The sequence below is a fragment of the Halichoeres trimaculatus genome, unplaced genomic scaffold, assembly GCF_033239565.1.
Source record: "Halichoeres trimaculatus isolate MK-OKI-2021-1 unplaced genomic scaffold, fHalTri1.1 fHalTri1_scaffold_3, whole genome shotgun sequence".
Classification (NCBI taxonomy): domain Eukaryota; kingdom Metazoa; phylum Chordata; class Actinopteri; order Labriformes; family Labridae; genus Halichoeres; species Halichoeres trimaculatus.
In genome coordinates, this window is record NW_027437181.1 from 19,375,697 (window position 1) to 19,402,883 (window position 27,187).

General features: G+C 43.2%; 1 protein-coding gene across 4 annotated transcripts in view; it reads right to left on the bottom strand.

Annotated features, from left to right (window-relative positions):
* Positions 1–27,187, bottom strand: part of zfhx3b (zinc finger homeobox 3b) — a 333,079-nt gene that overhangs the window by 106,221 nt on the left and 199,671 nt on the right. The window contains exon 1 of one of the 4 annotated variants that reach the window (XM_074666026.1): positions 26,453–26,822. The exons of the other annotated variants lie outside the window; for them this stretch is intronic. The gene's annotated coding sequence lies outside the window, so the exon portion shown is untranslated. Of the gene's footprint in view, positions 1–26,452; positions 26,823–27,187 lie in introns of those variants that run through there. 4 annotated transcript variants of the gene reach the window in all.

Sequence of the window (27,187 nt, forward strand, 5' to 3'; positions counted from 1 at the left end):
TCTCCCCTGTGCAACTTCAGTTACCTGTCATGCTGCTGTTTTGTCAGGAGTCCGTTGTTTCCTGGATTCTCCCTAATCCATGGCTGGAAGCAGCCCTGGCAGCGCGCCTGCCTGTGCAAGATGCACATTTTAGCTCGCGGGGGCAAGTGACGACATGGCACACAAAGATAGCAGAAACCTGAGTCCTTGCAGCCCCACAAGAACATGAATGCATTTTTTTACAAGAGAAGGGAGGAAAAGAAGGAGGGGGAGAGTTCAGTTTGCTCAAGACAAAAGAACCATTGTACGCTGAAACTTTATATACATATTAGAAACTCAAAACCCGTAGCCTCTGCAAGCAGGATTCTGGTAACTGTGAACAAGATAACATTACCTTCCATTCTTTGCCTCTGTCCACAGAAAAAGAGAAAAGGCTTCAATCCTACTTTTCTGCACGGGTCTTATTCCTCATGATGGATTCCTGTTTTTTTGCAGGGTCATCTAATATCAGCGATAAGGGAGCTGTGGTCTCCAGACAGTTTTGTGGCCCATTAGGTAACACATTCCCCAGGTGGAGCAGAGCAGGAGGCAGAGCTTGTCGACAGAGATTTGCACTCAGCATTCTCTTAGCTTGCAGTCACCATCCGCCAAACCTCTCAGGTGTTCCTGAAGGAATGTTACATCCATTCCTAGACGTGCTCACTCACCCACTACAGCCTGGAATGCAATCTACGTGTACTTCTGCTTAAAAAAAAAAAAAAAAAAAAAAACACAACGCTTCCACTTTCCAAACCAAGAAGTTATTCTGTTGAATCCTTTAATTTTAAAAATCTGTTCTGCACAATCTGTGACCATTTAATCAAGGTCGAGGGGGGATTTGGGGAATAATCAGGTTCATAAAACACAAACAAGTTTTTTTCCTGGAAATTTTTTTGGCACAAGTCCATTCTTGTTAGAGCTGAAGAGCTCCTTATCTGTTTTTCAACAAGGAAGTTAAATAACCACACGAACAGAACAAATAAACTAAATATGAGACACACTAAACATGAGGAGGCAGAGGCTCATTCTATGGACAAGATGACTGGGAAAGTCCAGTGACTGTAGCTTTCTTTCTGAACAAGCCGTCAGCTGGAAGCCGACATTCATGTATCTAGAATATCAACTTTACTTTGTAGAACAATGACCCGGTGCAAGAGTCCAGCTCTGCTTAGGTGAGTCTCTGTCCACAAGCCTGGGAAAAGTTGCCAACATGGTGACATAATCAACACCAGACATGTAATTAACCTATTGCAGCCATGCAGTCAGGGGGGAAGAACAGACAGGCAGCCTCATAATGACAACCCCCACAACTTGTAATTATTTTTCTCAGGGGACAAACACAAACACATACACAGGCGCACATACACACAAAGAAGGAGGGCTTGCAGATAATAATGCCTATAAACACCAGTACCAGCATTCAAGGATAGATGTGTATTAACTAATATGCAACAAGGGTGACATACAAATGTCATAACAACTAGCTTATACCATCTAATTTAGGTTTAAAGGTAATGAGTGTGGTGTGCTACATAAAAACCCAAGAGAATAATTAAATCAGGACCTGACCAGTATTTTGGGGTTTACACATAGATTCATGGTAACCATGAAAATTTCTCCATGGTCTTTTTGCTATTGAATTACACTCACATCAAGGTTTTAAACAAATTGCTTAAGTGTATTTTGCACAAATTTGCCAGACTACCATGTGATGTTTTACAGCCTCTTTTTATAAGCTGCTTGTTCCATGAGTAAATAAGGGGCTTAGGTAGGCAACTACATCCACTTAAAACAGGTTAACCCAGTAAAAAACTGGAAACTCAGCTTTTAAAGTCTGGGAATCTAAAATTAAAAGTTATTAATAGGCACAAAGATCAAGGTATACAATCCATCTGAGAAGATAATAAATCCTGCAACACTTCTCTTTACAACAAGAGACAACAAACATGGGAGAGGGGTGACTAATCCTGACGCTTTCCACTTCGGTTCTGGCTCAGTGTTTCTATCATAAAGACATTCTGTCAGTGTTTGGATAAAAGGCAGCTTCCATTTTTACAAGTTCTATTAATATGGGCTTGAGGTGGATGATTCATTGTGAGCCCGACCTGGGTTTTGTCAGAATAACTTGTTCCATGGATACAAAGGTTAACTTTTTCCACTGATCTACATTCAACTAATAACAGCAATGACCTGCACATGTTCATTTGTTTCAAACTTAACTGTGCCCTTGTGAACTTACAGTTCTTTATCCATTATAACTTTAGCTTTGCATGTGCCAGGAAAAAGTAATAGAAAAGCACTGTGATGAATAGAGAACTAACCACTTGTGTGATTTTGGGGCTTCAGCAGTTTTGCATGCGGCTACATTAGGTGACTTCCAGTCAAATGATGTAACTGGCGCAAAATGTGGCCCTTTGTTACCGACCCCCATGTGGAGAGATCATATCAAAGAGTGGAAATCTTCCAGATAAAGTGAACTCAAAATGAACAGTGTCTTTGTCTTACTCGTGCTTTATTTCACACTGAGCTGGCTTCCTGTGATCATCCCAGCTGAGCTAAAGTGAGTATCAAGCCTGGTTTGGTGTGGTCAACTTCCACCCAGGGAACCTTGAGAGGAAAGAGGGCTCTAAGTTAGTTTTAATAGGCACATTATTTCTACCCCTGAACACTCGCACGGTCTCCACTCTGGGCCACTGGCTGTTTGAAGTTGGTAACAGCTGTAGTGTTCCAGCCTTTATTTAGAGGTCAGCACACTGACTTCACTTGAAAGGAGAGTGGGACTAAAGGAGAAAGAGAGAGAGAAAGAAAGGAGAGAAGGCAGTGGGAGGAGAAAGAAAGAACAGAGAGAGAGTGAGAGAGGTGAAAGAATGAGTTAAAAAAAGAAAGAGTTACTAGTGTGGCGAGGGATTAGCTGAGGGAGAGGTTAAAAGTTTGTAGAGTTGCATCTGGCCTCCTGCCTGCTCTGTTGTTTATTGCCGCGGGCCTGAAGATCTGATGCCAACATTAACCACACCTGAACCACTCTGGAGTGCATGCACACACAGACACACACACAAGCAGGGACAAACAGGAAGAGGAATACGCACAGCCTGCACTTCTTTCCAACGCTTTGGCAAGACGGTACAGTGTGGCAGCCTTTTGTCCTCCCTACACCAAAGTGTGTGTGCATACATTTGTGTGAGAACTGCACTCACAGTTGCCAAGTCATGACTTCTCATTTGTTAATACTCCATTGCTCCTATTACCCTCAGCTTTCCCTTTCTTTCGCTGTGCTCCATAACTCTGGATGACTGCCTGGCTGCAAAGCCCTGGCCTGCCTCAGCCAAATCTCTCTAACTCGTTCCCCCAAACGCCTGGCTTGACAACACTTCCAAGTCTTCACAGACCTCCACAATAAGTTCAGTTATCTCAAAGGCAGATGGGAGTTCTCATGCTCCATATAGGAGTCCCATCAGTAGTAATATAACACTGACAGGACCAGAGGAATACACAGGGTCACTGTGGGCAGAAATCACACACAATGAAGAATGCTAGGATGCCACCCACAGCAGATCCAGGGGACAGACCCTTCTCTGTTCGACTCCTCTCTTTCACTGGAATTTCCCTTAATGGTGTGCCAGCTTACACAGTGTAGCAAGTACATGCATGTGCGCACACAGACTCATACAAAACTGTGGCGACACAGGAGGGTTTGCGAAGGAAAAAGAGCTTGGAAGAGGGCAGTTGCAAGACTCTAGGGGGGTGGTGGGGTTTGGGGCAGGGTATTCTATTTTGCCCTGGGCAGTACAGACAACCCTGGCATCCAATTAGTACAAGCAGAAACCACCTCCTCTCTCCCTTCACCTCCTCCCCTCTGCCCAGCCTTGCCCTGCTCTCCTGAACTTGGTATGGTCAGGGCTGGAATGTTGAAGCAGGTCATGTTCACATGCACATCAAAAGCGATTAAGTGCAAGCCTCCTGGATTAAGATGAGTCTGTGGACCTTCACATCTCAGGCTAACCTCTTGAAAGCACTTGGCTTCCTCCTGCCATAACAGTATCCAAATTCCGCCTGGCCTGACACAGGCCCCTCCTTTGCTTGTGGAAGTAATACCAGATTACAGAGCAACTGTTGTTAAATGTTGATATAATGTGTTATTCTTGTACTTTTTCCCCGTTCTTTGTTTGTACAGCTGTTCTAAAACAGCGGGACATCTCGCTGTGCTGCTCTTGTATGACTTTCTTTGAACAGAACTGTCATCTCATTTTAGTTTCATATACAAAAATCACATCCAAATTTAAATGTGACAGAGACCTTCTTCGAAAAGTATTGATGGGTATGTGCGGCACACTTTCTGGGGACTTCATTTTCTACTTCATGTTCTTCTGTCTCATCTTTCTACTTGCTAAACACCAGCTGTGCATAGTTTGGCAGACTCTCCCTGAACAGCACTGCGAGGGTTAACTAATCCTTCTGTGACTCAGGTATATGGGACATGTCCTGACAGGCGACCCACAACTCCAGCACACAGTTCAGGGATCTCTGCACAGCCCACAAAAAAGGGGGATTTTCACCTGAGCAAGACGGTCTAAGAAAACAAAAGGCGAACAGGAAAGATGAACACCTTCTTGACAACATTCTTTTCTTTGTTGAATCAAAGCTGGTGAGAATAAAAGAAACGCCCATCAAAACATCCATTCATAAAACATACCACCTAGGTTTATGTGATGAAAGGAGGGCAACAGACTAGGGGATAGGGCCGCGGGCAAGTCGACGGGCACAGCAGAGTTAGATATATACAAAGATGGTATAGAGTATATTTACCAAGCAACCTGTGGTCTACCTCTCTTAGCCCCCCTCTCATCCCGCTCTCACTCTCTCTGTACATGTGAGCACCCAGCAGGCTGGAAGCTCTCCCAGGGCCCAGATGCTCTCTGTCAACACTGAGATTCCAGAGAGGAAGCAGGGCTTTACAGCAGCAAGCTGCACACACAGCCAGGACAGGCAAAGACCAGGAGCCAGAGGACAACCTGCTCCACATAAACACACACCTCCCTGTCTCCTGTCTGAGCCACTACTGGTTCTGCTTCCTGGCTCAGGATGGGTTTGGCTCAGAGGGAGCTCGTAGCACAGAAGTCCTGGGAGCAGGGATTGAGTTCCTCTCGCCGAGGCTGGGCCCCCTCTCTTTGCCTGCCACCGTCAAGAGGTAAATAGCTATTGGCTGCTCAATAAGTGGCTTCAATGCGCTGGAGTGAGGGGCCTTTTCCCCCACACTCTCTCGGCCTTGACAAGCATGTATTGACAGAGCAGTTACACACTAACCCATTGGGGGAAATCCTCCACATTGTGCCCCAGGCAGCTGATAAATGGAACTCATACAGTACCTGAAAGCATGATCTCCCACATATGGACATGCAAAGGTGCATTTGCGCTTACACACAGCTCAATACTACCATACTAATGCAGACATAAGTGAGGAGAAAAGGGGTTTTATGGTATATGAAGCAATAAAGCAATAAAGCTGAGGGAAGGGAAAGACAAAAAGGTGGTTCCAAATCAGATACACAGGCTGGCTGGAGACATGTTATGCTGCCGACATGGTGTATTCCTAACATAATATGCATTAACAACAACTCATGGGCCTGTCAACTGTGGGGGAAAAACACTTCAATAAGTGTTTCAGTTGATAATCAAGAACCTTATAACTTGAAAACAAAAACAGACAAATGGAGAGGATGAAGACTAAGAGGCACACAGAGAGTCCAAGACAGAAAAGGTTCTCTTTCCTGTGCTGAAAACTTAGGGAAACTTGTCGCTGTCAATCTTGCTGAATTCAAATTAATTCCGTTTTTATAACCCCTGACTCTATACCAACCCTGGCCTTGTTGCCACTGCTAACAGAAGCCACCACACTCCGGGGAGGAGTCAATAACAGAGGGGGAGAGGAGGAGTCAGGGCTTGTGCCCCAAACACAGGGGAAAGTGCTGTCCTGTCTTGTCCTCTTTCCCCTTCCACCCTCTTTCATGTCCGATCCACAGCTGATAAATAGCTAAGGGTGCAGCACTCGCTTTCACTTTGTGATATGATGTCAGTAACCTTCATTGATCTGCGGGCAGGCAGGCAGGCCTTATCACTGCCTCTCCCATGTGATATACTGTGATCCAGGGCCCTGACTGCTTTTTAATACACTGCACTTTAGGTAACGGTGTCGCAGGCTAACCACCCTGCCTGCTAACACCTGAGGCTGTATTTTACAGCAGTGCTGTGATGGCCAGAAAGATTACACATAAACCAACTCTGGAAGAGCCTGCCAGCAAAATGATAATACTGGCTAAAGTGGGACAGTGGAGATGTGATAAAGGGGGAATCCTGTATTTTTTCTTGGTCTGATATGACATTCTGGCACAAGTTTTCCTCTTTGAAAAGAACATGGAAAAGGATGTGATCTTACAAATGGATATTATGACTATTAAAGAAATTATGACGATTAAAAAACACTACATCCTCACTCTAGGACCTATTTTGCTCTTACTAGAACCTTTCTACACTTTGTCTATGTCAAAAGCACTACCTGTGCTGTATTTTTAAGCCTAATCAAGCCCCTGTGTCAGAACTTAGAGCTTGTGTTGACAGAGCACTGGGCTCATAGCAGGGCTGAATTAGTGCTGACAGCTACTTCCTCCCACCAGATTTATACATGCACTGACACTGAGACAACACCTGAGCTGATTGCCAGCAGTTTGATCTATATCATAAGCACCCTTAACACCAAGAGAATGACCATGAGTCTGCCCTCAAATAATCTCTGCTCCAGCTCTGGCAGACTGTTTGAAAACTATCAGGAATATAACTTGTGCATCGGGCTGAAGCAGTCAATTCTTGCCCATGACATTTAAGACAAATATAAGCAATATTCAAAAACAGCAAAGTTATTTGTAAGTGTAACTACATAACCTTTAATATAGCTGGAGTAATATTCACTCCAGCTAACCACCACCCCCATGTACACGGGTTGAGGAAGGCTGCAGATAAAGGAGACTGGACGACTAGCGGGAGAATTATCCCAACTATTGATTTTAGCTGTTGGGTATTACAGACGGAAACAGCGGGTTTATCAGGCCAGGATCCCTCTGCACTTTCACTAACTAAACGAGTATTTTCCGGGCTTATCAGGCAAAAAGCCTATTACTGATGGTCTGAGCCTCCCCCACAACTAGACAAAGGGAAAGGTTGGCCACCATTATGTAGCTACTGGGTTAGGTTACACAGCTCTTTTGGGGACCTCTAACACTTAGCCAGCTCTTCACAAACCCAAAATGATGTCCATGTGTTCAGCACCGACATAATAGTCCTCAGGGGTGTTGCACATTTTACTTATGTATATTTACAGTTATCTGCTCGTGGACTTATGACCTCCTAGCTGCCTGCTCTCTATCTTCCTCTCTCACTGTCTGTCTCTGTCTCTCTGGGTCAATGTCATTTCTATGGCTTCTATATATGAGGCCTATAATGAGAGATAATGGGAAGCGCTATAATCCCTGAGAGGAGCCTAATACCAGGTTTAATCACAGGGAAAAAAATGTATGTTTTAATTACCGACCAAAAGATCCAGACAGATACCTGTGAGGTACCTATCCCAGGATCCTTAGCAAGTGTGTCTTATCTGTGAAACTTGAGGAAAACCCTGAGCTTGGTACGTGTGCTTCTCTTTACCAGCCAGCATGAATTACAAGGGCTCTTGTTATTTTAAGATGAAATTATACTCAGAGACATTTTGAATGTATACCCATTTCCCAATATTAATAATGAAGAAGAGTAGAGACAGGGAAAATTTCCCTCAGCAATTACTGTGAAAATCCATACACTGATCAATGTGCAATCCCAAGGATTGTCTTAATACATATAAAATATAGACAACACTGCATGTGCGTATGAATGTGAATAAATTTATTGTGGCGCAAAATGACCCCAACAAGATGAGAATATTATTGAAGGAATAAAATCTGGGTGTAATGATTTACATATTTCATCAGAGGCAGCAATGAAAGTAAGTGATTAAACACACAGTGAGAGAGAGGCAGAGAAAGAGGGGGCTAGAGGGGGAGTATTGACAAGACTGAACAAGACAAACTGCTTAACAGAACAAAACGATAAAGAAATAAAACTACTTCCCACTTGGGCCCGCCATAATAAAAGTGCATCATGGAACAATAAGACATATTGGATAAATATGTCCACCAGATGCTTTAAACTGTGTTAGTCTGAGCCAGTCTTGTTCTAACTAAAGACTACAAGAAAAGCATTCATCCATTATGTCAGCACTCAAAGTCTTCATGGTCTATTCAACACGATGGACGGAGGCCTTGAAGTGTCGCAGAGTGGCACCAGCAGGAAAACGGGAACAGGATGGAGAATAGTGGCCAGATTTGGCACCCACAGAGGGGCAGCGCTCGTCTGCCCACCGCCTTGCCTTTATGTCTCCAAGTCAGCACTGTAATTTGCTCGAGGTAGAGATAAATCTTATCTCAGAGACCTGATTAAGTTTTTAATTTACACTCCAATCAATAGCCCAGGTCTATTGGCAATGTGTCTAAAACTCTATTTACCAAAGGATTCCCTGCTATCAATTGATCAAGGACCCGGCAGCCATAAATTATGGGAACATGTGTGTACGTGAGGGAGTGGGAGAGAAAGAGAGACAGAGAACGGGTGAGAAAGTGCTGCGAAACTGAGAAGGTGGAAGAGCCGGGTCATATGTGACTGTTTTAAGGATAGAGGAATGGTCTCAAATGGACAGCAAGTCAGATTGGTCCGCTTGACCTGAGAGCAACACTTCCTCTGCTCTGCTCAATGGTGACCAACAAAACTTCGCTCAACAGCTGCCATATTTTGGTCTGTTGAGTCGAGCAACAACAAAAAATAAATGCAAAACCTTTAGTTTACTCACTCCAATATGCAGACTAAGATTCACACCCACAGTTCCCTCTTCTAAATATCTTGACACATGAGACCTCCCACTTCCGGCCCTTTCTGCATGAGCAGCATTATCTGTTTACTGTGCCCACTTTCCCAATGGAGCTGTTAAAAAGGACTCTACTGGGGTCTGGGTTCTCCACACACAACTCCCACATACAGTTCTTTTGCCATGGTCTATGGCATCCTGCATGGGAAACTGAAGGAAAGGATTGTTCAAGCACCCATTTACACTGCTAGGACTTCCAGGAAACAGCTTTTTTTCTCTTGGCTACTTTCAGCAAAATGTTTAGGATTAAAGAAGATGGAAGTTTATCTACATAGATCTGCATTACTGGAACTGTAAAGATCAAATTAATATTACCCAAGACCATTTTCACCTGATTTTTGAGTCTGGTGTGAAAACAAAAGCAGTGTCATTCCTTTAAAAGCAGGGCCCAGACACAGATCAGACTCCTCTCTGCTTTTCCCATGGACAGGAAGTGAAGGGAAGGGAAAGGAGGGCAGCGTTATCACCGTGGAGAAAGTGTCGTCATGGCGGTTCTGCCCTGACCCTGCTGACTCGCCAATTCCTTAACATGAGATCATTTTGGACAGCTGACCTCAATATCACTGAGCTCTGAGGACGAAACAGATCCAGTGGAGCTCCTTATTCTCCTCACCCTGCCTACAAAGCAGAAGCATGGCACATATTTAGCTGCCAAACGATTAAGTCTCATTTTTATTCCTGTACTGACGGAATACAGGAAAAACATCAACCAATCAGTGTCCCACATTCTGATGATTTTGGTGAGACAAAAAAAAGAAACAAAAGTCAGTCTTAGGAAATTTTTAACTTGTGCACAATCATTTTATGTAAGAAAGCATATAACACAGCATTAGTCTCCAAAGAGAAGAAACTACTTCTGACAGTCATCCAAACTGGCCCTGCATGTTTTCACCATGTACTTAAAACTGCAACATGCAATAATAAGGTAGGAAAATATTGTTGTAACAAATGTTTGGGAGGATGTTACACTCTAGTTTGTCATTAGTGGCAGGCTGTCTGGTAAAATCAGGCATAAACATGTGTCAGAATTACATGTAATTATAGTTGAAAAACTTCCGCATAGAGGTATGAATCACCTCTGCAGCTGGCTGGCGTGGCAGCAGCGAATACAGTACCCTGCTATCCTCACCTGTGTTAGTCTATGGGGGGAGGGGTGACATGCAGACTGAAGAAGACAGACAGGCTCGATCTATGTCAAAGAGCCCCAGTTGCTGGTCATCCGCTGGATTATCTGAAGAGCCACCAACGGATATGTGTAATCAGCCCCATCCCCATGTTTCTCGCTCTCACTCTCTGCCTCTCTGGCTAATGTCTCCGCCTGATTCGATTGAGGCAATTAGGCAGTAATCTATAGAGCTAGGGAGTGATGGAAACATTTCCCACTGTCCTCCTCATGTTTCTCAGAGCTGCTATAATTAGCTAACTTTGCTTCTCATTAAACATCAGAGCAGTATTTACATACCCAGATCCAATTTGGCTCTGTGGAGCCCATTCCTTTTAAACCCTGAAACATGTCTGTAAACAAAGCAGTGGAAGAGCTGTAATCTGCCATTCTTCCAATCAAACATTTAGATCTTCTGCAACTTATGCAAAATGTAAAGATTAGCACAACATTAGAGTGTGTACACGACAGAGAAGATGATCATTCCAGAGTTACGTTGTGATAAAAAAAAAAAAAAAAAAGCAAAGGAAGGCCTGTTATGACTTGAGGTTTTGATCTCAAAAATGGGGGACAACCTTCCACTCCTGGTTTCAATGAGCCATCATGGGAACTGGAATGCTAGGCCCACATATATTCCCCTATGGCTCATATTAAGAGTAATCGTTTTTGCAGAAGAGCAGGCATTCATCACACAGAACGTAGTGAAATATCAAACTGAAAAACACATGGTTAGACCTTGACCAACTCTTTAGAGAAACTTTAAATCTAAGCTTAACATTTTACCCGTCTGTCCTGATCAACAAAGTTGAATTTCACATTTAATGCAAGAGGGTTGAAAGCATGTGTTCTGAAAACTTGTGTAACTCATCCTTTAAAAACTGCAGGTTTTACACTGGTTTATTCATAGCTCTGAACTTTGCTGTTGTGTATTTGCAATGTCTACTCTTTCTCACAAAGGCCATGTCAGTTTTGAGAAGTTATATCACAATATTTTTCATAATGTGTCTTGAAAAACAGTTCTTCTTGGGCTTATATCTGCAAATATAGGTTCCAAAATCAAAGATAAATGGCTCTGATCAATATTTAGAGCTAACTTTACATCTTATAGAGAGGCTATATCAAATATATCAAACAAATGTGCTCACTATAAGTTAGGGCTGGGCGATTATGGTAAAAATAAGAATCCCGATTATTTTAAGTGATATTTAAATCACGATTAATATACACAATTATTCATTTATTCAAAAACTTCAGTACTGATTTAAACACAACTTTAAAGAACTAGCAAGTAGCACATACAGTATTATTGATACACATAAGTCACAGTGTGTGACTTAGTGTGAGTGTGTACACACTCGCTGGGCTGCACATGGAACACAGAAGAGCTATGAAGCACAGGAACTTGCATACATCTACACTGTGTGGCATATTAATTGTTCTTCTTCGATTATATTGTTTTTATGATTGTCAGATGGCAAATCACGATTAAAATCCGATTAATTGTCCAGCCCTACTATAAGTGCGTAGGAAACACACTGAACCTGAACTCATCTCACACAGCCTGCCCTGTGCTAAACATTTCTAAAATGAAGAAAGTAAAAAAAAGTTTATTTTTGGAAACCTTGAAAGAAAGCAGTTAAAATGAAGAGCAAAAGAGATAGTTAACCAGAAATAGCTACTGCCATATCCTATGTTTCAACTCTGTACAAACAGCCTGTTGAGCTGAACAGCAGCAGTCAGGGAGAGGAGTAGTCTCTTTAAAGCTGCTCAGGCCTGTGGCGGCTCTGGACACCACTTAGAGTTATACTGCAAAGGTAAACTTTTTAGTCGACATGCAAAGCAGCACAGATCGTAACACTGCTACTACTTTGCAAAAAAGTAATTATTAATCACGGTTTGGGAAATAACTATTGTCTTGCATTAACTGAGTGTATGTGTGTATGTGTGTATGTGTGTATGTGTGTATGTGTGCTTGTGCTTATTTCTTGGGACCAGGGATCAGTGACACATGTCCGCTGAATTTGGATCCAAGTGGTTACAGCAGACATTACAGCTAAGCTCAAAGCTGATGCCTTTGATTAGCTGTGTTAAATTTCTCTACTGTCTTGGAAACACTGTACTGAGAAATAAACCTTTATGGTAACAAAACTGACTCAACTTGCTTATAAATAATGAGAATCTCTTGCTTGATGTGGACTGCTATGATTGTTAAAACTGATGCCCCACTGCTCAAAAAAGTTTAAAAATATTTTCAACTGTGGGGCTTAATCAAAAAGTTAGTTGCTTCTTATAATAAATGGATGTGTGTGAAAAGCAACAGTAGGCAACTTTTCTGTCTTAACTGTTTCATGAAAATATAAAATGTGACTTTTTCTTATTTTTCCTCTTCGCTAGGGTTTCCTTACAACAGCCAGAAAATCATAAAGATATGTACACACTTACATACTGAATCAGACAAACTCAATTACATGAGCTGGATTCTGACAGGTCCAACAATCCAAAAGCTTTAATAGATTAATGTTAAGATGTGAAAGAAGAACATAGAAATTCAATCAGCTCCTTTGCTCTGCCTGAATGCATATGCAGGAATACAGCCAGCACTGAGGAGAGGGTAATTCAATCAGCAGCACTCTAGCCTGACACAGATTCACTTTGACAGTAGTGCTTTACCTAAAATTCATCTTACTGAAAACAGACACTCTCCCAACAATAATATCTTTCAACTCTAATACCTGGCAAATGGGCGGGTGAAAATTTAATAACAAGTTTTCATTGGCTAACGCCACAATCAGGCCAAATTATATCCTATGAAAAGTATGTTTCTATTTTTGTGACAAAAACTACTCATTAAAATTTGTCCAATAAGAACACGGTGATGATAATCCCTGTGTCTAACCCCAAACTCACAAGTCAACACACTTTTTAGTAGTCTGTGTGCTTTCACAAATGCACATTGACTTGTAGTGGAATGCAAAAGTAAACAAAGTGATGGGGTAGAGCTGTGTGTAGGGGTCCAGATGGGCAGGCAGGGAGGCCTGTCCTGGGAAAGGGCTGTCCCAAACTCACACACCCCCTCCTCAATACGCCCTCTGGCCACAGTGTGCAGGACGGGAGCTCGCCTGGCTCGAGCAGCAGAGGGTTAACTGCACTGCCCGGTCACAGGCGTGAAGTGAAACAATGAAATAATGGCAGCGAGTGAACGCTCAAAGGCAGTGGGAGTGGGGGCAGAGTGGGTGTGTGAGTGTGTGGGGGCTTGCCATAGGCTCCTGCAGATGTTGCTGGGCTTCAGTGGGTCACACAATCACACGTATTAGCATTCCTGATAGAGGGAGCCCGGATTAGGGAGCTGAATGCCTTTCTCGACTCTGTCAGAGCCTGAACACACCAGAGAGGCAGAGCAGAGGGAGAGAAATCCCAGACATGTGGCGAGGAAAGGTGGAGACAACAGTATGAGAGAAGAAAAGCACCGGCAGCCGGTGTTGAGGAAGGCCTAGCTTACAGAAAAAAAGCAAGCACAATGTTGAAGCAGGCGAGAAGTGGAGAGAATAGCAAACGCTGAGTAAGATTGACAGACAAATTGCACCAAATTGACTAAAACAGCTAATGAAAGAGTTTAACAAACAGACAATAAAGAGAAATCAAGCATGTGATAATTTAATGGTTTTGTGAGGCTGGCAGAGGGAGTGTATATGAGAAACGCAGATTTTTATTTGTGGCTGAATGAGTGAATGAGCATAGACAAACGGCTTTCTTTCTTCTTTGTATGTGTGGGTGAGCGAGGGAGCACGGCAGAGAGAGAGCAGAGACAAAAGCTTTTCTGAGAGTATGTGTGCCGTCCCGTCCTTCTTTCCCAGGACAGAGGTCTGCAGAGGCCTCATATTTCTAGCTGCTGTCAGGCCGGGGTGAGCGGCAGAGACAGCAAGGGGCAGCTGTTTTCTACGAGGTACCCTGGCTCGCTCTCACACACACACAGACATACACACACGCACACACAAACGCCTTTGATCCAGCTCGGCTTCCTTCGCCAGCCAAGTCTTCCCCTCTGCGTTTGTATGTATGTATGAGTGTGTGTCAGAGGGAGAGCACATGAAAGTAGGGGTGTAATTGGCATAGAAAGGGGCGCAAGTGGTGGCAAACCGTGGCAGAAACTGGGAAACTTCAAGTGGTAAAATGAAGTGAGAAGCCACGCTAAACCAGGGCTTTTGCTCATTTCCTCTCTCTTTGTTTCAGCACAAGTCAAATAATTTTACAGGAATGCTGCGGGGCCAGTCTGAAATGGTTGTGTGTTTAACAGAGATTTAGGAATACAGAAGGAACATAGGCGTACAGTAGAAAAAAAAAAACATACACATGCTTAAAAAAACCTGAAAGTTTTATTGTAACATTAAGATCTCATACCAGCGCATCTGTAGAGACTAAAAAAAGTCTCAAAACTACAATAATCCAGCCATCTGGGAGAAATCCAAACTGTCTCAGTCCAAACCACCTGATCAACACAGATACCAAACTCTTTAAGTAAGTACAAAAAAGAATTTTGAATCTTTTAAAGTTTTGTCATTTAAAAATTCTTCTTTAATCACGTGTAGACATCTTCCAACAAAGCATTTTGACTGTGGTTTTGTTTCTTCAAACAATAACAGTAGTTTCAAAAAGAGGAAGAGGAACAGAACCTGCTCGATTCATACTTTAGTTTGTTTACAATAATAAAAATAGAGCTTTTCAGTATGTAGGTCTTCTGGAATTATAATTTGCCTTACAGCAGGCATCACTTTATGTAACAGCACTCATAACTTTATACAGGTTTATAGTAGAAGGCTTTACAGTTGAAGCATTGTTTTTGCATCCTGCTGTCATTGTGCTAGATCCCTGACAACAAAGGGAAAAAAAACAGGCAGACGGTGTGCGCACAGAAAAACCTTCATATTTGACAGTTAAGGGAGGTGTACCTTTGTCCCCAGCCAATGACTATCACTGACTCTACAAGTTAATATTTGCTTCTGCCTGCTCATAAATTTGCATTGCATTAGAACCTGACCTAAATGCATTTTTATCACCCAAAGTAATTAGCTGAGCATTAGTTGTAGTAGAGAGAGAGGGAGAAAAGGGGGTACTATGATGCTGAATCCTTCCTGAATGGGTGGAGGTTAGCTTAATATTAGCAATACACGGCTGCAGAGGTAAAGCTGTGCTGGGCCACCAGATGAAAGAGGAAGTAAACAGGGCCAGTGTGCTGCCTCTTTAATCTACTACATTAACTCCAGCACCACAAGGGGAGGAGCCAGCACGCAGGCAAACAGCAACAGCCACACAAAAGGGGAGTGTCAATGAGGGGGTAATAAGGAAAGACAATGAGTAAACAAGCAGGGGAAGTCCGGGGCCTGGTGTGCTAGAAACTCCCTGCTTCTCACTGCCTGGCACACACAAAGGCCCTGCTGTAATTAGCCACCCCAATAGGTTGTTTAGCATTTGCATATAAATGCCCTCAGAGGCAAACGCTAAACACGCTGACACAAGCCATGCCCAAAACAGACGTTCGCCACACCTCTACCCCTCCAGGAGGTCTCAGGGGTCCACTTATGCCGGGGTACCCCGTACCCCTCCCCTCCGTCTCATGCTTGTACCCACTATACAGGCAAGCTGGCATCTATTACACAAAACACAGGCAGCAAACCAAAGTGTGGGTACTCGGTTCTCGTTTCTAGAGAGATTGAGAAACACCAAGCCAGGCTTCCTGTTAAAGGCCTGCACAGCCATCTGTCATGTGAAAGTGCATTATGCCCCTGACCACAGGACTTATAATCAGTAATACGGAGCGTGCAGGTGTCAGTGTGCTGTTTTGACATAGAGAAAGTCTATGTAGAAGGCAGGAAAGAAGTCATATAGGTGGAGCCATGTGCGACCACAGATCCATCTACTGAGATCCTGAGGAAGTCAGGGGTCTAGAGGGTGTGAGAAATTAGTGCTCAGCCTCAATCAAGGTCAAAACATGCAAGTTTATTTAAAAGACCTTGTTTTGAAAAACTGGGGTTTGACCATACACCATCACTTAAGATAGAAGTGAACAGCTATTACGCATGGTCCAATAATAAACATGCCATCACTTTAAATTTTCTGCAGTGCTGTTTTCATGCATAACTATTATCATACAATATGTTTTTCATGGCACCTCTGCCCCAGCTTCCGCTTCTGTCTGCTCTTGTTTTGACAATGGAGATTCATGAAAAAAAAAATAGAAAGGAAGGAAGTGATGAAGCTAGTGTCTGCACCCCCCATCTCTACCCTGACCATCGCCCTGCCCCGCAAACTCATATTCTCTCTAGTGTAAACAAAAGGCTGTGTGTCCTCAACACACTTGTAAGCAAGGAGGGAAACACCCGCACAGCCCCTTTGCCATTAAACTGAGACTTTCTGTGCTCATCCATTGACTAGAGTGCAATTTTATCAGTCCACTCTGCTTGCAACAGTTCTCCCTGAGCTTTTCTCATAGCACAGGAAGACCAAAGAAAAACACACACAGCTATCTGCTAGCATTAATAACTCAGTTCTCACCTGCCATGTAGCCTGTTGTTTCCCACCAGGGCATGATCCAACATGAGGAAACACCTGGCTCCAACAAAAAGCAGGCAATAAGAGGAGCTGAGTTTACAGCCATCCTCCTCCTCACACATATATATGCTCTCTGACTCAGATGCAGGGGTATTGTTGCACATTGGAGAGATGCCGCCCAAATTATACCCATAATCTATCAGACGATTACTTGTATTTCTATTAAATGTTGGGTTTTTTTTGCCTGCTCTGGGGTAAAATGTGCTTAAATGTTTCTGTGGAGATTAAAAGAGTTGTGGGGGAAAGAAAAAGGCAAAACATTTTCAGTGAAAGAACTGGCACTTGGCATTTACAGGGGAGAAAAACAGTTCTAACAGTCAGTATCCGTTTTGAGCCTCGCTCTTACCTCAGGCTCACTTCCTATATGTGGTCAGGGTGTGTTTGGTTTTACTGCTTCACACAACAATGCTCGCTTTTTATTTGTTACCACCTGGGTAAAACAAAAAGGTGAAATGTTACTCCCTGCCAGAGAAGGGGAAGAAGAAGAAAATAAAAGCTTTTATAAAAACCTAAACTGAGATGTGACAGATTAAAAGACATCCTGGAGATTACCCCATGTGATGAATTTGTATAATGGTTGTTTTTGATTGTAAAGGGGGGGTCTAATTTCACCTGGGCATCAGCAATAGCAAACTAGCCTGGACCCCCATACTCATTTATTAAACAGTGGGGGGAAATTAATTCCAGGGTGACCAGACGAGGCCGATGACGTCACAAAGCCGGGGTCACCAGTCTGTCATGGTCGTCTAGCCCTGTGTCAGCCCCATGGGACCTGCCCCACCCCCTGCAGCCTATACCGAATCGCTGCTCCGTGGCACTGAACGTCAGGATAAAAACCGCATAGACGCATAGGGGGCTCTGTCTCAAATACAAAAACGCAACGACACTGACTCTGTCATGAGGCATCAACCGGCGGGTGCCAAACAACGGTTGGAACATAATCTGCCGGGGAGGTGGGAGTATGAGGACCAACAATCCACCAAAACTGCCATTATACTGGATTAATCTACATTTTTAGCTGCACGTGTGTTTTGGAGAAAAAGAGAGTGTGTCTCTTACTCACACACGCACGCACACACCCAGAGGAAATCTCTGGTTTTTGGGTGTAGCAGTGTGGGAGTCTGCATCTCTCTAATCAATTTATTATGAGGCACTGGGGTCCTTATGTTTGTTCATTTAACACAGGGAAAATGAGAAAGAGCATTTGTTTTAGGTACAGGGAGACCCAAAGAGAAGGAAACCACACGTGATTCAGGACGAGATGAAGGGTGAAGCAAAGGCACACCAGACAGACACCCTCCAGAGCAATGCCGAGGTGTAATGTTGTGGCTATGAGGAAATGTTGCTTTAATTGCAGTTTGGTGGAACATATAATGTGGTCTGTATAGCACCTGGCATAAATGGTTTATACTCAGGACTGTGCCAATTATAATCCAGCCAATCAGAAGTCTTTCATAAATCCACTGACATGCTCACTGCAATAGCTGGATGCTTATTTGACGAGATGAGATGGGTTGGCGACAGACACACTTGCAGTATATCTTCTTTTTAATTACTATGTCTGCAGAGGTGGGAGTCTGCTATAAACAATCATCTGTGCAATCAAACACAATACCACCAACACTATGCATTATAATAATACATGCTCAAACTGAAAAATAAAATTATCATGCACGCTTTATTTGTGTCATTATTTCTAGTGATGCAACTGAAAAAATAGCAAAATAACACAATATTGCACAGCTACAAAACTGACACATTTAAGTGTTTATTATTCATTCAGCTGACATGACAGCGGGACTTCGCCGTTTGATTTGATAATGACAATCAGGTGGTGGTTATTGGTCTGTATATTTACTGCCTGTCACTGTGGGATACACACACATCCAGAAAGTATGAAAAAACATCATATCATTATTACTCTCCTGAATGCAAAGCTGTCAAAAAAGTACAATTTTCAAAGATCATAAAAAATATGTGCATCTTTGGATGTGCTTTTTAAGAATCAGTCGAGCACTTTCCACACACAGGGGCTAAAAAGTGCATCACACTTTGTGCTAGAGATATTATGTTCTGATTAGTTTGCATGCAAAGTGTCAGTCTGGGTGAAAATATTGTGATATAAATGCACCCCCTTGAAGAAAAAGAAAGAAAACAAACACCAATGTGAGCTAAGAAAAAACTCTGAGCAAATAACAATGCAGTGCATGTGTACGTATAAAAAAAAAAAAAAAAAAGGAAATATGTCGGCAGAAGCTGGAGCACAGCTGACATCAGAGGACTATAGAGGCTTCAGCACTTAGAGGCCATTTTATTGCTTTGCTGTGGTCAAGTGAGGTGTGCCGAGCTCAATTCCACCACAACAATGGCAAAGAGGGCCACAGAGACAAAAGGGGGCTATCCTTGCTTCTTAACCCCTTCACTACGAGCAGATCGGTCGCCCGGGGCGCCGAGCGAACACCAGGCCACCTCAGGAGAGGCTCTGGGAGTGATAAATAGCAAGTCCAAACACTTATTCCTGCTGTATAACAACAGCAAATGTGTACAAATTTTGTCTCTTACAGTGAAACAATGCATGCACGCTGACCACATGAGAATCTATCAATGGGCAGGTGGAGTCTGCTGCTTTCCCTGACCAGGAAGAAGCAGTAGCTAGCTTCACCTCAGCCCTGGCTCACACTGAAATACGCTGCAGCCGGCTCTGTGTGTCTTTCCATCTCTGCCCCTCCCTCTCCTCTCTCCCACTCTCTCTCTCCTCGACTGGGAACACTGACGGGCTACTGCACATTTGCAAGTGAATTACACTTTTTGTTGAGATTTTTTGTGCGTGTTGAATTGAAAAAAATGGGGAAGAGGGTGTCAGAGGGAAAGGGTGCTCCTGCCATCCCTCTTTTCTTTTCTTCTCTGTCTAATCCTGAGGAGGATAAGCTGTGAGGTACACAGAGAGGAAGTGCCATGGACCTGCTGGGGTCCTGAACATCCTCGCAGTGCATTCCTCCAGCACCAGCTAGCAGAGCCAGGTAGAGATACATGGAGACTAAAATTCTCTCAGCTCTACAGAAACACTTTTTGTTACAACCACAGAGTCAAGTCATGGGAAGGCAAAATCTGTCTTAAATCTCAAACATGGACTGAATTTTTATCATGAAGAATCTCTGCTGCTGAGCATGTGCGGATATTTTAAAAGGAGGATGACTGGTGTATTGGAGAAATATTTTAAAAGAGCAGTTGCCATAATTTTTGCATCATGGTCACATGAAGTTAAGCTAGGCTGTCTGATGACTGATCAATAAAAAAGCTATGAAGCTTGATTTTACAAACACACTGTGTGATATTAATAGAAACTCTGATGTTGTATCATTGTGTGACCTGGCTGTAAATTAGAGATGAAGAAAAAAAGACATTCGGTTGTTCTGCAGTAAATATGCCCTCTTATTTAGGGTAATGTGTTTTCTAATTTTCTTAATATTAAAAGAGTTAATTATTTCCATGTAGTCATTGTTAACTGTACAGTGTACAATAATTATGTGTTTTACCTAAATTGCATTTAATGTGAGAAATATAAGATATAATAAAAAAATGTGGAACATGTCAGTATCACTGCATCTACTGTACTGTTAATATTTCAAACCTGTCACTCACTCTCTCTATCCCACACACACGCACACACACATTTCAGTTACACAATGCAGATTTCACAGACACACATAAACAATGCGAGGGCAGTTATCAGTCCACGGAGCACAGTAACACAGAGGAAGAGGAAGAGGATGACAAAGAAATAGGGGAGGATAAAAAGACGGTGTGTGTGTGTCGTCAGAGTCACAGGCCAGAGGGGCCCATGTATTGTTCCAGGGCTCAGTGTGCAGAGAGAAAGGCGACCTGGGCCGCCTCTGTCTAAGCGTCCTCCATGTTTTATGCATTCTGTCCTTTGTGATGATAAGCGCCAGCGCGGAGGGTGGAATGCTGGCCTCCAGGGTCCAAGAGCGGGGTGGATTTTATGGGGGGGGCTAGGGTGAAGCTTGGTTGAATTTTGCAGCCCATGGAGTGGTGCCTGTCATCCCTGCAGCGCCCGCAAGTAGGCATATGTAGCCTTTACACACACCAAACTGCTGTTACTCCGATCACTGTACACTGGAGCTAGCTGCCGCTGCCCCGTCTAGGATCTATACGCCGTCAGACGTAGACGCTTTGCAGCACACATCTACCTACCTACACACTCACACACACACACACACACACACACACACACACACACACACACACACACACACACACACACTCAGCTTTGACGACATAACCAGCCATGGACAAGAATGCATCACACAGGTCTGCCCTGAACAGCTGTTACCACATCCTAGATACATAACAGTCTTTATACCTGTTATGCTTTCAAATGAACAGCCTTGTTTGTTCCAAAACTGATATTGTATATTTCTTACAGGAGCAGTATTGAAATTGTAGTCAAGGACACATATCCAAAAACATAAACACATCATAACCTCATTTACATCACTACAACAGCATCTACTTATTGTCAGAAATAGAGGACAAATTTGCATCCAGTATTGTTGTGCGTTGCTTTGTGAAAGCTTCCGTATTTTCATCATTTTAAGCAGAATAGTAAAGAGCCTCCTTTCTTTTAAATGCATTATAATTTATTTTCTGTCCCATTTTTGTATTCTGTTAGTCTCACAGACAATCAAGCTCCTGTCACCTTATGACAACATGGTCCTGAAGTGATTCGTCTCAATTTGAGCAATGACTTAGGATTTTCGAACCAGCAGAAAATTAATTTTAAAAAATCATGAATAAAGATTCAACCCTCTTGTATTAAAACAAGCCCACAATGTGACAAATTCCTCAAGGATTTGATTTTTCAGAGTGCCAGTAAGCACACAAATCAGAATTCAGCTCTGCACACACACACACACGCAGAGACACATGCGCATCTTCCCCGTCATAAATCTCATCTACCACAATGATTTAACCAAGATTGTTAACACGGTAACATATTGTGAGAGAGCAAAACCACAAAATTCCTTGCCAACTTCACTTAAAAAAGATAAAAGAATGACAGTGAAGAAATGAGGAAGAAAGCCCCAAAGAAGAAGAAGAAGAAGAAGAGAGGAAATTTAGAGAAGAGGGGTGTTTTCTGAGGGGGAAAAGGAGGAGTGTTTCTGGACTCTCGGCTGCCGGAATTAAGGATCAGGTATAACAATTATACATGCCACACCAAAAGCATGGAGATACACACACACACACACACACACACACACACACACACACACACACACACACACACACACACACACACACACACACACACACACACACACACACACACACCTGAGCATGACAGTCATTACATCCGTTCTCCCTTCCCACTTTCTTGCTCTCCCCTGTGCTGAGCCGAGATCCCGCCCCCCGCCTGCTCCTTTATGGTAGCATGACATGTAACACTGGCCTCGGTTGCAGGACAACTGGAAGAACTGGTCCTCGTTGCACGACCTTGCATATTTAAAAGCACTCATCAGATTCAAAGCCCTCGTGTCTGTTGACTGCTATCATCTACATATGTCAACACAGCTAATGACTGAGACAGTCGTTTGGCTTCACTTTATTAATTTAATAAATGTAAATTCACAATACAAAAATGCCCTTTTGTTTTAATATGTTTGCATTTATTGCTGTCTTCAAACAGCATCATGTAAAAAAAGAATACATGTGAACAGACTGACAGTAATTTGACAAAATAAAAAAGAAGCAAAATAATTCCATTTCAAATTTTGCATAAATTGAAGACACACGACCCTTCTTTATGTATTTTATGCATCGTTATTGAGAGGTTTTTGTGCTCTGTGTGCATGAACACAAGTGTGTTAAATCTCTCATGTATGGCCTCAGCCTGCTGTCAACCCAAAGAGGGCTCTCTGAGACTGAGGACACCACGGCAGCGAGCTCCCCCACGGTGTGGGTGCCCGAGCTCGGAAAGGTGGGAGTTAGGGAGGGCGATATGCAGAGACTCAGTGAGAATGAGATGGAGAGAGAAAGAGAGGGAGAGGCATAGAGCGAGAGGAAGAGAAGAGGTTGTGACAGCCAGAGGCGCTGTCTCCCATCCCTCTGCGTTACCCCCTAAACCATGAAACGAGCCTATCCATGACGACTGCTTTACTCCCTTTATCTCCTTTCCACAACTGAAAGTGCTATTCATACTGCAAAATAACCTCTGAATATACCTGTCGTTGAATATGGTAATACAAGGGGGACTAAGAGCGATCCACAGGACAAAAACGTCATCACATCACAGCTGTACAACACCCAATATTTAACACAAGATGGGAACAACACCCTTACAGTAATTTGGGTATATGCATCCAGATAACTAGATTATCACAGAATGCAAAGCACTGCTGTCACAAATAAGCCTGCACGATTTTTTAAAATTTAATCTCCACAGGCCAATATTTTGTCATATATCTGACACATTCAAATTAGATATTCACAATTAAGTCTCAATTTCTCCTCTAACTACACATGTAAAGGTTTGAAACTGCTGCCTGATGCTACAAACGTAAGGATCTAGAGTTACATTTCAATACATTTCTGGGTTTATTAAAAAAAAAAAAAAAAAAACTAAACTAAACAAAAACAAAAAAAAAAAATGAGCCACAAACTTGTATGAGATAATTTTTCATTGTTCAAGACAGTGATACACTGTTTCCCCAATTTATTAATTTCTGGGGTAATTAACCCAGCAGCAGCTGTAGGATTTTTAAAAAAAAATAAAAAATAAAAGCAGTTCAAATTAAGAGAAATTGAGACTTGACAAACACACAGAGAAAAACGAAGTGAAGATGAAGAATAGAAACTGCCTATTTTGAATCATTTTTAAGAATCACTGTATTATAAAGCATCACTCTAGCGACACGTTAACGTGAATGCAATAATCCCAATATCACAGCCAGGGCTGCACAGGAGATAATATAGTTAGCTACACCAGCGTCTGACAAACACATATTTGAAATGGAAGACGTAGAAATAGAGTCAATGACACTCCTATAGCTTTGCCAGAAACTGTTATAATTAAACATAAATATGACAATGAGACAAGACAGGAAAATCAGACAGGTGAGATGACAGTAAACATTTGTGCTGTCTTTGTTTTGTAACAGAAGCCGAGAGAGGGAAGAGGAGGAGAGGGAGGAGGAGGAAGAGGAGAGGAGTGTCAGACAGGGGAAGAAGGGAGCTTACTCCAGTTTTGGCACAGCAGCCTATACCTGCCCTGCACACTGTAACACCTTTGGGTGTCTAATTGATGGAATCTTAAAACACACAATCTAATGTTGCAGTTGCATGAAAAAAAACAGAAGAGAAACAGAAAAGTATTTAGGAAAAGGGAAAGACTAAATATGACTAAATCTGTCTGCCTCTGTGCTAATCTCATTCTGACTGCTCTTCTACAGTCTGAAAGGTAGGGATCTGTTTATCTGACCTCCTCCCCTGATTCCTCCTCCATGGCCCATGGCTATCTGACCCCCGTCCACTCACCCCCCTCTCCACAAACCCACCCTCAGCCCCCTTTCTTTCCCCCCCTCTGCCTGACAGCCTTAACGTTTTGTCTTATTGAACCTGTTACCAGACTATTTTTGTTTCTCCCCCATCCCAAACTAAAGCCAAAGTCTTAATCCTGCAGATGCTGACAAGCACAAGTGCTTTGTGTGGCTCCCAAAACATACCAAACAACAACTCCCACAACCGTTTTCTGTCTCTCCCAGCCAGGCAGGCAGGCAGGCAGGCAGACCCACACTCTCTCCCCATCATCCCTGGGCTGTTTGCGCGGGGGTTTCCTCTCTCTTTTCTTTTTTATCTCTGCACTCACTCCATGACCCCTGTTCCCCCTGTTTCTTGCTGTCTGACCTACCCCTCCACCCACACACACAGACACACATAGCTTCTCAACCCCCCTTTCTGTTTCCCCCCAACGGTACACATATCCTATCCTTGTCTCTGCTTGCTCGCAAAACCTCTCTCTTTTCCGTCTCTATGTCGCACGAAATTTCCAAGGCTGGTGCACAATTCTGGCAGATTTTTTTCACTGATTATTGCACCATACCGTGCGTAAAATAGGCGCTATTTTGGGGCACATTTACGAAGATTTTCGGCTTTCGGTGTTACAACTAAACGTCAAAATAGCAGCTCTGTATTTTTATGGTCATATCTTTTTTCTTGGCAAGACATATAGTTACAGGCAGTATACTAAACTAAATTTTTTGCAAAAGGCCCATCCAGATTAGAAAGACTGTCTCTTCGTAAAGCTCGAATGTGTTCACCTCGGAGAGTGCAGCCTCTGTTTTGGGTTTGTGGAGAATATCTTGTAGTGTAACTTTGCAAAATCCTCCAAATGTTAACTGGCTAAGCGGGTGCTAAATGCATGCAGTGACCTATAGGTTTAGCCTGGACGATACTTGAAGTTTCCGGCACAGAGTTTGGAATAATTATGTCTGCTTAAGGTCAGACTAGCAGGGCAATGTTTTGTTTTCATTCCGGTCAGTGTTTCTCGGGGAGAAAAAGTCAGCTACGGTAGCCAAGTAGTTGGAGGCAGCAGATATCCAGCCTTGCCTATGTCTTCCCTAAACCACATGTCTGCCGTGTGAAACGCAGCTCAGACTCCCAGGCTGTCCGTGTACAAGGTCCTGCTGATCCGCTCTTGTCATGCAGGAGACCCGGGGCTTCGTTTTTCCTCCTCGACACACCACCACATTCACCTAACACACACACGCTCGCCAACACAAACCCTCTCGCGCACGCACGCACACATACACACACATGTCGATCGATTTGCATGTGACTTCGTCAGGGAATGAGCCGAGAATCGACTCAAAAACATCGCTTCAAAGAGGCAAAGAGCCACGATAAAATAAAAGAAAAAGCCGGACAAAGTGGGGGAAAGAGGAAAAGTGTAGCGATAGAGGAACTAAGACAGGGCGGAGGGATTGCACATTTCAGAGAGAGAGACGTGTCGGAGAAACACAAAAAAATGTGTTTATCCCGAAGAGGATTTTATAAGCAATACGACGATGCCGAACCCCTGGATGTGGCGAGGGTCAAATCTGTCAAAAATAGAAAGCGAGGGAGATGTTCCCCTTCGCCCGGACGCACACGGACCCACAGGCTGGACTTGGAGCTTCTTTTCTGGGCTGCGCTCGTGTGGAGCTACCGCTGCCCTCCGTTCGCTCCACACAGCCCCCTTTCTCAAAGCATCTGTGCCTCAAAACACGTTTCTTGACACCAATAAGCCCTCTATACCTCTACCGATCCCAACGAAATGCACATATTTGTTTGAAAACCGTGTTTTTCTACGACCAACTGCTTGGAGAGGATCGCTGTCTTGCCCATTTCTTATCTTCCATTCATGATGAGGAGAGGACGAACGCTGATGTAAACACAGGTAAACGATACAAATAAAATAGAGAATAAAGGCAAACTACTTGCATGAAATCAACTTAGGATAGCTAGTCTTTCCTCACAACGTGAGAATAGCCAGCTCCGCTACACGTTAAGTACGAACAGATAGGGAAAAGAGATTCAGATAAGTGCACAGCGGAAAGAATAGGATCGTGGAAACAGAGAGGAAAAGAGACAAACGCAAAGTTGAAACTTACAATTTCTCGCTGCCGCTTTGTGATCCTCGCTTTTTAATCCAGTATTGAGATGATTTAGCTAAAGATCCCATCAAGGCAGTCCCCTTTTGGTCAGTTTGCGCTTAGGGTGGCAAAAGAAAGATCATTGTTGTTGCGGAGTGTAAAAAACCGAAGTAGGTACTATTAGTTGTTAAAGGCAATATAAAAATAATTTGGATGCAAAGCAGGCGATGAGTCTTGTGTTAGAGGGAGCGAGGAAGAGGTGAAAGTGAGATCTGATGATTGAAAAGAAAAAACTCTTTGGATCTTTATTCCTGCTAATTAGTTTCCTGCAAAAAATGGCTGTGATTAATTCAGTGCGCATGTGCTTCATTACACAGGCACGAAGGGAAGGGCTAATTAGCCGCCTTCTGGATCAATAAGATTCAGCAAAGGAGAGAGCTCGGGAGAGAGAGGGAGGGAGGGAGGGAGAAAGAGGAGGGAGGGTGGGATGGATGGATAGATACAAGTAAGAAAAAGGAGGAAAGTAATGATCAGGAATTGAAAATATGGAATTAAGAACAGCGGAAAGTAAGAGTTTGATTAGACGGAAGACAGTGAAAGTTAATACTGGAGCAGGCAGCCGCAGCAGGCTCAGCCCGGCTTACAGCCACTGCTTTTTCTCCGCTCTTTTTCACTTTTGAACGCTTTTTATTCCGGTTTTTGCTGTTTTTTAAATAAAACAAACGCGCATAATTTGGCCACGTCAAACACACC